The sequence below is a fragment of the Hyla sarda genome, unplaced genomic scaffold, assembly GCF_029499605.1.
Source record: "Hyla sarda isolate aHylSar1 unplaced genomic scaffold, aHylSar1.hap1 scaffold_722, whole genome shotgun sequence".
Taxonomy (NCBI): Eukaryota; Metazoa; Chordata; class Amphibia; order Anura; family Hylidae; genus Hyla; species Hyla sarda.
Window position 1 is genome coordinate 35,612 of NW_026610743.1, and position 13,929 is coordinate 49,540.

At 45.2% G+C, this 13,929-nt stretch overlaps 4 non-coding genes and 1 pseudogene across 4 annotated transcripts; all 5 read left to right on the forward strand.

Moving 5' to 3' along the window:
- The first annotated feature begins 1,259 nt into the window (after nucleotides 1-1,259).
- Nucleotides 1,260-1,450, forward strand: LOC130344539 (U2 spliceosomal RNA). Its single transcript, XR_008883443.1, has one exon. It is a non-coding gene; the product is annotated as a U2 spliceosomal RNA (small nuclear RNA).
- Nucleotides 1,451-3,538: 2,088 nt separating this feature from the next.
- Nucleotides 3,539-3,729, forward strand: LOC130344540 (U2 spliceosomal RNA). The gene has a single exon (XR_008883444.1). It is a non-coding gene; the product is annotated as a U2 spliceosomal RNA (small nuclear RNA).
- A 2,102-nt stretch (nucleotides 3,730-5,831) lies between these two features.
- On the forward strand, nucleotides 5,832-6,022 carry LOC130344542 (U2 spliceosomal RNA). The gene has a single exon (XR_008883445.1). It is a non-coding gene; the product is annotated as a U2 spliceosomal RNA (small nuclear RNA).
- Nucleotides 6,023-8,113: 2,091 nt separating this feature from the next.
- LOC130344543 (U2 spliceosomal RNA) lies at nucleotides 8,114-8,304 on the forward strand. Its single transcript, XR_008883446.1, has one exon. It is a non-coding gene; the product is annotated as a U2 spliceosomal RNA (small nuclear RNA).
- Nucleotides 8,305-10,389: 2,085 nt separating this feature from the next.
- LOC130344535 (U2 spliceosomal RNA) lies at nucleotides 10,390-10,522 on the forward strand (annotated as a pseudogene).
- Nucleotides 10,523-13,929: the final 3,407 nt, after the last annotated feature.

Consider the following 13,929-nt stretch of genomic DNA (forward strand, 5'->3'; position numbering starts at 1 on the left):
ATTCAGCACCTATGTATAATGTTGTAAAAATGCTCTAGAAGCTAAAGTCGCAGAAATGTCACACATATTTGGCCTGCAACTTTCTGTGCGACAAATTCAGACAGGAAAAATCAGTATAAATCCTTAGAAAATTATCCCCCAGTGTCTCCATCTGCTGGCGGTATTGAATAAGCATTGCTGCACTGATGGGGTATGCATTAGACGAAAAAAAAGAAGAAAAAGAAGAATAATACGCCCAGAAAAGAGGCGAAAAGGAGAAAAACGTAAAAAAACGTGAAAAAAAAGTAAGAGGAAGAGAAGGGAAAAAAAGGTGGAAATGGGTTTAAAAGTGATTTCGGCGGAGAAATATATATATATATATATATATATATATATATATATATATACGCGCACACACACACATATATATAAACGTATTCTCCGTTGAGATATTGCAGCCGCTGCTGTGTCCAGGCCCAGGAGCCTTAGCACTGTGCTGTGATGTCACTCAATACCACTGACATCACTAGGTGTAAACAACATCTCTCCTTTGCTGTGTATGTGACTATGGAGCTGTTTGGTGATGTCGTCTATTATGGCCTTCATAGAAGCAACAGGAGATTGTTGCATCCATCTAGAACCCTCAGAACTACAGTGCTATGATGTCACTCACTTCCACAGGCCTTGCAGAGTGTAAACAACAACAACCCAGCTTTGTTGTGTATGTAACCATAGGGATTTGTGATGTCACCTAGAACCTTCACAGCAGCGACAGCTTTATGAGGAGCATCAGCACTGCTCTGCCTGAGCAGAACCATCACCGCCATAGGTTGTCAAATAACCCGGGTTTAACCCACACAGGTAAGTCCAATGGGGTGCAGGCATGTCCTCTATGCTTACAGCTTCCCGTGGGTGTTGGTTTGATACCGTTTGGGGACAGCCAAGGAGGCATCTGCAGGCAACAAAGGTAGGTGTGTGCTTGTGTGTGTGTTTCCTATGCAGATCCTAAGCCCAGTGTCACATGCAAGTAGGAGGAGTAAGAAGGGTTCCTGGCAAATCCGGGTTATGGATTGCATTTAAAAAGGCCCCGTGGGAGTGCAATGGGCCCCTGTCTTGCTGCTTAGCAATAATGGTATGGGTTTAGGTTCTGCTGTGTGTACTGGTGGTTGACTGCCCCCCAGCCCAGAGTGTGCATGGAAAATTGTCTGACAGCCTCCCTGACAGCAAGCAGTGATAGTGCCCATGAAGGGCACCTTGTTGGGCCCGCCCCTTTCACGGTTATCGCTTCTCGGCCTTTTGGCTAAGATCAAGTGTAGTATCTGTTCTTATCAGTTTAATATCTGATACGTCCCCTATCTGGGGACCATATATTAAATGGATTTTTGAGAACGGGGGCCGATTTCGAAGCTTGCTTCCGTCGCCCTATGCATTGACCCGATATGGCAGTATCTTCGGGTACAGTGCACCACCCCCTTACAGGGTTAAAAAGAAAGATTCCTACTTTCATTGCTACCTGCTTGCTGGCTAGCCAGCTAGCCAGCCCTGTGGGCCTTGCTGCTGCTGCAGCCAAAAAACAAAAGGTGGTGCTGCTGCTGCTTCTGCTGCTTCTGCTTCTGCTTGTGTCTGGCCGCTGTTGGAGCGTCCAGGCACAGGACTTCTGCTGCTGCTGACTAAATGGCCTCCTTAATTGGATCATTTGAGTAGCCAGCACACCTGTGCAGGTAGGGCATGACATGATAGGCAGCTGCCTTGATAGCGGGTGGGTGCTGAATGTTCCTAATTGACAAAATAAGATTAATGCTTATGAAGAAATATAAAATCTCATCCCTTCCCCAATATCGCGCCACACCCCTACCCCTTAATTCCCTGGTTGAACTTGATGGACATATGTCTTTTTTCGACCGTACTAACTATGTAACTATGTAACATAACATGGGGGGGGGGGGGGGTCTCCTGGCTGTTCACACAGGTGTGTCATTGCTGTACATTGACCATGCATTGCTTCTGTGGTATTGCAAAGGCAAAGACAAATGCTTCCAGCCATCCATTGCACTAATGGATTGGTCATCAGCTGGCTGTCTATGTCCCGCATCAATATAGACCAAAGTACAGAGGGTTAGGCTATGCTATTGTGCACCTACCTGATGCATCAGAAGGTGCGAGGCCCTTGCTAAATTCTGTGCACAGACTTTGAGATCTATACTTTAGACTGTATCTAAACCTGCTCCAACATGGACTGACATTCTGGCCTACTTTCAGCCGATGCGACTTGTCTGTCGCTGAACAGTCGCTTTTTATGTATTCAGCACCTATGTATAATGTTGTAAAAATGCTCTAGAAGCTAAAGTCGCAGAAATGTCACACATATTTGGCCTGCAACTTTCTGTGCGACAAATTCAGACAGGAAAAATCTGTATAAATCCTTAGAAAATTATCCCCCAGTGTCTCCATCTGCTGGCGGTATTGAATAAGCATTGCTGCACTGATGGGGTATGCATTAGACGAAAAAAAAGAAGAAAAAGAAGAATAATACGCCCAGAAAAGAGGCGAAAAGGAGAAAAACGTAAAAAAACGTGAAAAAAAAGTAAGAGGAAGAGAAGGGAAAAAAAGGTGGAAATGGGTTTAAAAGTGATTTCGGCGGAGAAATATATATATATATATATATATATATATATATATATATATACGCGCACACACACACATATATATAAACGTATTCTCCGTTGAGATATTGCAGCCGCTGCTGTGTCCAGGCCCAGGAGCCTTAGCACTGTGCTGTGATGTCACTCAATACCACTGACATCACTAGGTGTAAACAACATCTCTCCTTTGCTGTGTATGTGACTATGGAGCTGTTTGGTGATGTCGTCTATTATGGCCTTCATAGAAGCAACAGGAGATTGTTGCATCCATCTAGAACCCTCAGAACTACAGTGCTATGATGTCACTCACTTCCACAGGCCTTGCAGAGTGTAAACAACAACAACCCAGCTTTGTTGTGTATGTAACCATAGGGATTTGTGATGTCACCTAGAACCTTCACAGCAGCGACAGCTTTATGAGGAGCATCAGCACTGCTCTGCCTGAGCAGAACCATCACCGCCATAGGTTGTCAAATAACCCGGGTTTAACCCACACAGGTAAGTCCAATGGGGTGCAGGCATGTCCTCTATGCTTACAGCTTCCCGTGGGTGTTGGTTTGATACCGTTTGGGGACAGCCAAGGAGGCATCTGCAGGCAACAAAGGTAGGTGTGTGCTTGTGTGTGTGTTTCCTATGCAGATCCTAAGCCCAGTGTCACATGCAAGTAGGAGGAGTAAGAAGGGTTCCTGGCAAATCCGGGTTATGGATTGCATTTAAAAAGGCCCCGTGGGAGTGCAATGGGCCCCTGTCTTGCTGCTTAGCAATAATGGTATGGGTTTAGGTTCTGCTGTGTGTACTGGTGGTTGACTGCCCCCCAGCCCAGAGTGTGCATGGAAAATTGTCTGGCAGCCTCCCTGACAGCAAGCAGTGATAGTGCCCATGAAGGGCACCTTGTTGGGCCCGCCCCTTTCACGGTTATCGCTTCTCGGCCTTTTGGCTAAGATCAAGTGTAGTATCTGTTCTTATCAGTTTAATATCTGATACGTCCCCTATCTGGGGACCATATATTAAATGGATTTTTGAGAACGGGGGCCGATTTCGAAGCTTGCTTCCGTCGCCCTATGCATTGACCCGATATGGCAGTATCTTCGGGTACAGTGCACCACCCCCTTACAGGGTTAAAAAGAAAGATTCCTACTTTCATTGCTACCTGCTTGCTGGCTAGCCAGCTAGCCAGCCCTGTGGGCCTTGCTGCTGCTGCAGCCAAAAAACAAAAGGTGGTGCTTCTGCTGCTTCTGCTTCTGCTTGTGTCTGGCCGCTGTTGGAGCGTCCAGGCACAGGACTTCTGCTGCTGCTGACTAAATGGCCTCCTTAATTGGATCATTTGAGTAGCCAGCACACCTGTGCAGGTAGGGCATGACATGATAGGCAGCTGCCTTGATAGCGGGTGGGTGCTGAATGTTCCTAATTGACAAAATAAGATTAATGCTTATGAAGAAATATAAAATCTCATCCCTTCCCCAATATCGCGCCACACCCCTACCCCTTAATTCCCTGGTTGAACTTGATGGACATATGTCTTTTTTCGACCGTACTAACTATGTAACTATGTAACATAACATGGGGGGGGGGGGGGGTCTCCTGGCTGTTCACACAGGTGTGTCATTGCTGTACATTGACCATGCATTGCTTCTGTGGTATTGCAAAGGCAAAGACAAATGCTTCCAGCCATCCATTGCACTAATGGATTGGTCATCAGCTGGCTGTCTATGTCCCGCATCAATATAGACCAAAGTACAGAGGGTTAGGCTATGCTATTGTGCACCTACCTGATGCATCAGAAGGTGCGAGGCCCTTGCTAAATTCTGTGCACAGACTTTGAGATCTATACTTTAGACTGTATCTAAACCTGCTCCAACATGGACTGACATTCTGGCCTACTTTCAGCCGATGCGACTTGTCTGTCGCTGAACAGTCGCTTTTTATGTATTCAGCACCTATGTATAATGTTGTAAAAATGCTCTAGAAGCTAAAGTCGCAGAAATGTCACACATATTTGGCCTGCAACTTTCTGTGCGACAAATTCAGACAGGAAAAATCAGTATAAATCCTTAGAAAATTATCCCCCAGTGTCTCCATCTGCTGGCGGTATTGAATAAGCATTGCTGCACTGATGGGGTATGCATTAACGAAAAAAAAGAAGAAAAAGAAGAATAATACGCCCAGAAAAGAGGCGAAAAGGAGAAAAACGTAAAAAAACGTGAAAAAAAAGTAAGAGGAAGAGAAGGGAAAAAAAGGTGGAAATGGGTTTAAAAGTGATTTCGGCGGAGAAATATATATAGATATATATATATATATATATATATATATATATATATATATATATATATATATATATACGCGCACACACACACATATATATAAACGTATTCTCCGTTGAGATATTGCAGCCGCTGCTGTGTCCAGGCCCAGGAGCCTTAGCACTGTGCTGTGATGTCACTCAATACCACTGACATCACTAGGTGTAAACAACATCTCTCCTTTGCTGTGTATGTGACTATGGAGCTGTTTGGTGATGTCGTCTATTATGGCCTTCATAGAAGCAACAGGAGATTGTTGCATCCATCTAGAACCCTCAGAACTACAGTGCTATGATGTCACTCACTTCCACAGGCCTTGCAGAGTGTAAACAACAACAACCCAGCTTTGTTGTGTATGTAACCATAGGGATTTGTGATGTCACCTAGAACCTTCACAGCAGCGACAGCTTTATGAGGAGCATCAGCACTGCTCTGCCTGAGCAGAACCATCACCGCCATAGGTTGTCAAATAACCCGGGTTTAACCCACACAGGTAAGTCCAATGGGGTGCAGGCATGTCCTCTATGCTTACAGCTTCCCGTGGGTGTTGGTTTGATACCGTTTGGGGACAGCCAAGGAGGCATCTGCAGGCAACAAAGGTAGGTGTGTGCTTGTGTGTGTTTCCTATGCAGATCCTAAGCCCAGTGTCACATGCAAGTAGGAGGAGTAAGAAGGGTTTCTGGCAAATCCGGGTTATGGATTGCATTTAAAAAGGCCCCGTGGGAGTGCAATGGGCCCCTGTCTTGCTGCTTAGCAATAATGGTATGGGTTTAGGTTCTGCTGTGTGTACTGGTGGTTGACTGCCCCCCAGCCCAGAGTGTGCATGGAAAATTGTCTGGCAGCCTCCCTGACAGCAAGCAGTGATAGTGCCCATGAAGGGCACCTTGTTGGGCCCGCCCCTTTCACGGTTATCGCTTCTCGGCCTTTTGGCTAAGATCAAGTGTAGTATCTGTTCTTATCAGTTTAATATCTGATACGTCCCCTATCTGGGGACCATATATTAAATGGATTTTTGAGAACGGGGGCCGATTTCGAAGCTTGCTTCCGTCGCCCTATGCATTGACCCGATATGGCAGTATCTTCGGGTACAGTGCACCACCCCCTTACAGGGTTAAAAAGAAAGATTCCTACTTTCATTGCTACCTGCTTGCTGGCTAGCCAGCTAGCCAGCCCTGTGGGCCTTGCTGCTGCTGCAGCCAAAAAACAAAAGGTGGTGCTGCTGCTGCTTCTGCTGCTTCTGCTTGTGTCTGGCCGCTGTTGGAGCGTCCAGGCACAGGACTTCTGCTGCTGCTGACTAAATGGCCTCCTTAATTGGATCATTTGAGTAGCCAGCACACCTGTGCAGGTAGGGCATGACATGATAGGCAGCTGCCTTGATAGCGGGTGGGTGCTGAATGTTCCTAATTGACAAAATAAGATTAATGCTTATGAAGAAATATAAAATCTCATCCCTTCCCCAATATCGCGCCACACCCCTACCCCTTAATTCCCTGGTTGAACTTGATGGACATATGTCTTTTTTCGACCGTACTAACTATGTAACTATGTAACATAACATGGGGGGGGGGGGGGGGTCTCCTGGCTGTTCACACAGGTGTGTCATTGCTGTACATTGACCATGCATTGCTTCTGTGGTATTGCAAAGGCAAAGACAAATGCTTCCAGCCATCCATTGCACTAATGGATTGGTCATCAGCTGGCTGTCTATGTCCCGCATCAATATAGACCAAAGTACAGAGGGTTAGGCTATGCTATTGTGCACCTACCTGATGCATCAGAAGGTGCGAGGCCCTTGCTAAATTCTGTGCACAGACTTTGAAATCTATACTTTAGACTGTATCTAAACCTGCTCCAACATGGACTGACATTCTGGCCTACTTTCAGCCGATGCGACTTGTCTGTCGCTGAACAGTCGCTTTTTATGTATTCAGCACCTATGTATAATGTTGTAAAAATGCTCTAGAAGCTAAAGTCACAGAAATGTCACACATATTTGGCCTGCAACTTTCTGTGCGACAAATTCAGACAGGAAAAATCAGTATAAATCCTTAGAAAATTATCCCCCAGTGTCTCCATCTGCTGGCGGTATTGAATAAGCATTGCTGCACTGATGGGGTATGCATTAGACGAAAAAAAAGAAGAAAAAGAAGAATAATACGCCCAGAAAAGAGGCGAAAAGGAGAAAAACGTAAAAAAACGTGAAAAAAAAGTAAGAGGAAGAGAAGGGAAAAAAAGGTGGAAATGGGTTTAAAAGTGATTTCGGCGGAGAAATATATATATATATATATATATATATATATATATATATATATATATACGCGCACACACACACATATATATATAAACGTATTCTCCGTTGAGATATTGCAGCCGCTGCTGTGTCCAGGCCCAGGAGCCTTAGCACTGTGCTGTGATGTCACTCAATACCACTGACATCACTAGGTGTAAACAACATCTCTCCTTTGCTGTGTATGTGACTATGGAGCTGTTTGGTGATGTCGTCTATTATGGCCTTCATAGAAGCAACAGGAGATTGTTGCATCCATCTAGAACCCTCAGAACTACAGTGCTATGATGTCACTCACTTCCACAGGCCTTGCAGAGTGTAAACAACAACAACCCAGCTTTGTTGTGTATGTAACCATAGGGATTTGTGATGTCACCTAGAACCTTCACAGCAGCGACAGCTTTATGAGGAGCATCAGCACTGCTCTGCCTGAGCAGAACCATCACCGCCATAGGTTGTCAAATAACCCGGGTTTAACCCACACAGGTAAGTCCAATGGGGTGCAGGCATGTCCTCTATGCTTACAGCTTCCCGTGGGTGTTGGTTTGATACCGTTTGGGGACAGCCAAGGAGGCATCTGCAGGCAACAAAGGTAGGTGTGTGCTTGTGTGTGTGTTTCCTATGCAGATCCTAAGCCCAGTGTCACATGCAAGTAGGAGGAGTAAGAAGGGTTTCTGGCAAATCCGGGTTATGGATTGCATTTAAAAAGGCCCCGTGGGAGTGCAATGGGCCCCTGTCTTGCTGCTTAGCAATAATGGTATGGGTTTAGGTTCTGCTGTGTGTACTGGTGGTTGACTGCCCCCCAGCCCAGAGTGTGCATGGAAAATTGTCTGGCAGCCTCCCTGACAGCAAGCAGTGATAGTGCCCATGAAGGGCACCTTGTTGGGCCCGCCCCTTTCACGGTTATCGCTTCTCGGCCTTTTGGCTAAGATCAAGTGTAGTATCTGTTCTTATCAGTTTAATATCTGATACGTCCCCTATCTGGGGACCATATATTAAATGGATTTTTGAGAACGGGGGCCGATTTCGAAGCTTGCTTCCGTCGCCCTATGCATTGACCCGATATGGCAGTATCTTCGGGTACAGTGCACCACCCCCTTACAGGGTTAAAAAGAAAGATTCCTACTTTCATTGCTACCTGCTTGCTGGCTAGCCAGCTAGCCAGCCCTGTGGGCCTTGCTGCTGCTGCAGCCAAAAAACAAAAGATGGTGCTGCTGCTGCTTCTGCTGCATCTGCTTCTGCTTGTGTCTGGCCGCTGTTGGAGCGTCCAGGCACAGGACTTCTGCTGCTGCTGACTAAATGGCCTCCTTAATTGGATCATTTGAGTAGCCAGCACACCTGTGCAGGTAGGGCATGACATGATAGGCAGCTGCCTTGATAGCGGGTGGGTGCTGAATGTTCCTAATTGACAAAATAAGATTAATGCTTATGAAGAAATATAAAATCTCATCCCTTCCCCAATATCGCGCCACACCCCTACCCCTTAATTCCCTGGTTGAACTTGATGGACATATGTCTTTTTTCGACCGTACTAACTATGTAACTATGTAACATAACATGGGGGGGGGGGGGGGTCTCCTGGCTGTTCACACAGGTGTGTCATTGCTGTACATTGACCATGCATTGCTTCTGTGGTATTGCAAAGGCAAAGACAAATGCTTCCAGCCATCCATTGCACTAATGGATTGGTCATCAGCTGGCTGTCTATGTCCCGCATCAATATAGACCAAAGTACAGAGGGTTAGGCTATGCTATTGTGCACCTACCTGATGCATCAGAAGGTGCGAGGCCCTTGCTAAATTCTGTGCACAGACTTTGAGATCTATACTTTAGACTGTATCTAAACCTGCTCCAACATGGACTGACATTCTGGCCTACTTTCAGCCGATGCGACTTGTCTGTCGCTGAACAGTCGCTTTTTATGTATTCAGCACCTATGTATAATGTTGTAAAAATGCTCTAGAAGCTAAAGTCGCAGAAATGTCACACATATTTGGCCTGCAACTTTCTGTGCGACAAATTCAGACAGGAAAAATCAGTATAAATCCTTAGAAAATTATCCCCCAGTGTCTCCATCTGCTGGCGGTATTGAATAAGCATTGCTGCACTGATGGGGTATGCATTAGACGAAAAAAAAGAAGAAAAAGAAGAATAATACGCCCAGAAAAGAGGCGAAAAGGAGAAAAACGTAAAAAAACGTGAAAAAAAAGTAAGAGGAAGAGAAGGGAAAAAAAGGTGGAAATGGGGTTAAAAGTGATTTCGGCGGAGAATATATATATATATATATATATATATATATATATATATACGCGCACACACACACATATATAGAAACGTATTCTCCGTTGAGATATTGCAGCCGCTGCTGTGTCCAGGCCCAGGAGCCTTAGCACTGTGCTGTGATGTCACTCAATACCACTGACATCACTAGGTGTAAACAACATCTCTCCTTTGCTGTGTATGTGACTATGGAGCTGTTTGGTGATGTCGTCTATTATGGCCTTCATAGAAGCAACAGGAGATTGTTGCATCCATCTAGAACCCTCAGAACTACAGTGCTATGATGTCACTCACTTCCACAGGCCTTGCAGAGTGTAAACAACAACAACCCAGCTTTGTTGTGTATGTAACCATAGGGATTTGTGATGTCACCTAGAACCTTCACAGCAGCGACAGCTTTATGAGGAGCATCAGCACTGCTCTGCCTGAGCAGAACCATCACCGCCATAGGTTGTCAAATAACCCGGGTTTAACCCACACAGGTAAGTCCAATGGGGTGCAGGCATGTCCTCTATGCTTACAGCTTCCCGTGGGTGTTGGTTTGATACCGTTTGGGGACAGCCAAGGAGGCATCTGCAGGCAACAAAGGTAGGTGTGTGCTTGTGTGTGTGTTTCCTATGCAGATCCTAAGCCCAGTGTCACATGCAAGTAGGAGGAGTAAGAAGGGTTCCTGGCAAATCCGGGTTATGGATTGCATTTAAAAAGGCCCCGTGGGAGTGCAATGGGCCCCTGTCTTGCTGCTTAGCAATAATGGTATGGGTTTAGGTTCTGCTGTGTGTACTGGTGGTTGACTGCCCCCCAGCCCAGAGTGTGCATGGAAAATTGTCTGGCAGCCTCCCTGACAGCAAGCAGTGATAGTGCCCATGAAGGGCACCTTGTTGGGCCCGCCCCTTTCACGGTTATCGCTTCTCGGCCTTTTGGCTAAGATCAAGTGTAGTAATACAGGAGATCTGGTCAGAAGGTACTCGGGTACCCCTCTCCTCGGCCTTGTGGGATCGCCCAGGTTTATTGCCTGGGCTTCACCCACTTGTTGCTATTGGGGAGAGGGCCTAGTCCCAGGATAACGAGTGGCGATCGCCTCTCAAGACCTTCGGGTGGAGAGAGGTTAGAACCATGGATGATGATCCGGATCCAGGTTCTGTGCCGGCATACGCAAGGATCAAAAACACCGTGAGAGTCATTCTCACGGATGATACCAAAAGGGCGGACGATTTGAAATTCGTAGTAGAGGACGTGCTCGGAGGAGTTTTCGGAATACAGAAGGGCGAGATATTGGCAATCCAGGACTACCCGAAGCGTAAAATTTTTGATGTGACGTTCACACAAAATGGCATCCACAGAGATTTTGTTACCAGAGCTGCTGCGAGTAAAGACAAAAAGCTTCAGGGTGTCCGGATTATTGAGCACGTTCTAGACGATATTAAGCTGGTGGTAGTAAAGATGTATTCCCCTTTCGCCAATCTACACGATGTTGAGTTGTTTTTACAAGTCTATTTTAGTAAGGTTGAGTGCAGAGGAAAAATCATGAACAGCTGTGGCATCTGGACATCTAAGTGGAGATTTCAGGTTACATGCAAAAAAGATGACAGATTGCCAGGGGGAATACAACTACCACCAGCTCGTTTTAAAATAAATAATATGTGTGGCGACCTCTTTTATGCGGGGATGCCAAGCTACTGCAGGAAGTGTCACAGATATGGACACACAAAAGAAAACTGTGAAAGTACATGCAAAAAATGTGGTAGCACACAGCACGAGACAGAGAAATGCACAAGAGGAGGGAGGTGCAATTTCTGTCAACAATTCGGTCACCTTTTCTCCTCTTGTCCCCACAGACATAGGACGGAGCAGCAGTGGCAACCCTGGAGGCAGCAAGGACAGAAACCGGGACACCAGCCGAGGCAAGCAGAGCCAGTGATTACCCCCCCACAAGAGGTAAGCGGTGAGATGGAGAAGGAGAAAGACCCCCCTCAGGCAAAAGGAGGGGACCCTAAAGAGCAGAGGATGGCCAAAAAACGTGCAAGTGGTGAAAAAACTGGCCCCCAGGAGCATGCTGGGTTAAGAGAGGAGCGGACGGCGGCCGAATCCGCTCCTCAGCAACCTCTGGCTCAGGGTCCCCCTGAGAGCGATGATCCAGGTGGAGAGGTGAAGGTTAAAAGGCGGAGGGGCTCCAGAAGACTCTATTCGGAGGCGGTCCAGGGGGAGCCGATGGAAGTACCTGCGGATGCAGGGAACCCAAGTGACGTTCCTCCACAGGTCCCCATAGGGGATACCCCCCCTCCTCCCTGCCAGGAGGAGGTTTCAGGGGTGACCGTCTCTGAGGTACCAGAGACGGAACTAAGTGAACACCCGACCCCTATGGAGGGGCAAGAGGTGGAAGAACCCAATGAGTCTGGAGCCCTGATTGCCAGGATGCCCGAGAACAACTATGCCTCAATCATGATGGAGGAGGGGGGTCGGCTGAGTGATGGTGCCTCCTCTCCTGCTTCCTCTATGCGTACAGTTGAGTCAGATTTTGGGGGGTATGAGGCTTCGGAGGGGGAATCAGAGGTTTAAGACGTTTTCTTGTACATTCCCATGGCTGAGTTGTCCGGTCTGTCCTTGAACGTGAGAAGTGTGAGCGCCAGAGTAAGAAGGGTTGCCCTATTTAATTACTTGTCGGTTTTTGCTGCTTCCGTCCTTTTCCTGCAGGAATGTGGCATCCCGCACAGATTAAATTATAAAGAATATGAAGATGATTGGGTGCACGGTCCATCAGTCTGGTCTGGATCAAATGAGTCCAGATCAGCAGGGGTCGCCATACTTTTTAAAGGGAACGTTTTAATTGAGAGTTTTAACGAAATTTTACCAGGCAGAATTTTATTGGTCAGCGCTTTTATTAATGGTATTAAATGGCAGTTTTTAAATTTTTATGGTTCTCCTGATAAGAATGAAAGAATAAAAATGTTGGAGATTTTACCCCTTTTTATTAACAATTCTAGTCCTCTTGTTTTATCAGGTGATTTTAATTGTATTTTAAGGGGAGAACGCCGTTTTTCGAACGCAGTGAGTAGGAACTATGATAAGACGTCTTTTATGTTAAAAAACTTGATTTTAGATTTTAATCTCACTGATGTTTTTAAAAAATGTAATTTTAACGTACCAGAGGAAGACGGTGTTACCTGGAGCAATGCAAGCTGTAGCTCCAGGATAGATTTTATTTTTTGTTCTTATCAAGTACTGCCTTTTAACTGTGATCTTTTTACCAATGTTTTTTCTGACCATAAATTATTGTATTTTAAAGTTAAAAGTGATTTTAAAAGGAGAACTGGTAGGAATGCCTGGAAGTTAAACGTGTCCCTTTTTGAAGATCCGCAGGTTTTATCAGATTTTATCACCTTTTACAAGGAATGCAGACGAGTAAAAGACCCCAACACTCCCACCAGTATCTGGTGGGAAAAAATGAAACTAAAAATAAAAGAATTTTTTATCCGTGTTGGGGTTAGGAAAGCTAAAGAAAAACGTGAATTTTATAATATCCTAAATACTCGTCTGCAAACCCTGTACAAATTCAGAGCACATGGGATGGAGGTGGAGAAGGAGGTACATGATCTTAAAAAAGAAATAACTAAGTGCCTGGAGCAGAAAGGAAAATAAATTATCTTTAGGTCTCGAATACAGCATCTTGAGGAAAACGAGACCTGCTCCAGGTATTTTTTTAAGAAAATACATGAAAATAGAAGGTTAATAGAAAACATTGAAGGAGTGAATGATGTACAGGGTATTTTAAAAAAGGTGCAAGAGTTTTATGCGGATCTTTTTAATGTAAAACACATTGATGAATGTTTTATGAATGACTCGTTAAAGGAGATCACCAATTTTTTAGATCCTGTCTCACAGTCTTTTTTATTGCAGAATATTTCAGAGCAGGAGATTTTAGAGACCGTCAAGAGTTTTAAAACAGGTAAAGTGCCTGGGCCGGATGGTATACCCATTGAATTTTATGTTACTTTTTATGGTATTTTAAAAGAAGATTTGTTCTCCCTTTTTACGGAAGTCTTTAAGTCTAAAATCCTCCCAGGCTCATGGAAGAAGGGTGATGTCTCCCTGCTATTCAAAAAGGGAGACCGGTCGGAACTCAAAAACTGGAGACCAATCACCCTTCTGAACTGCGACTATAAAATAATGGCGAAACTGTGTGCTAACCGCTTAAAGAACGTAATCCATAAAATAATTCATACAAACCAAGTCTGTGGGGTGCCTGGGAGGAGTTTATGGGAGAACCTAAACCTTTTAAAGGATGTAATTAGCGACACCAAATTAAGAAAAGGAAAGCTGGCGGTTTTATCCATAGATTTTGAAAAAGCTTTCGACAGGGTGTCACATTTTTATCTTTTTAAGGTTTTAGAGAAAATGGGTATACCTGATGGCTTTTTATTGTCTCTTAGAGCTTTTTATGATA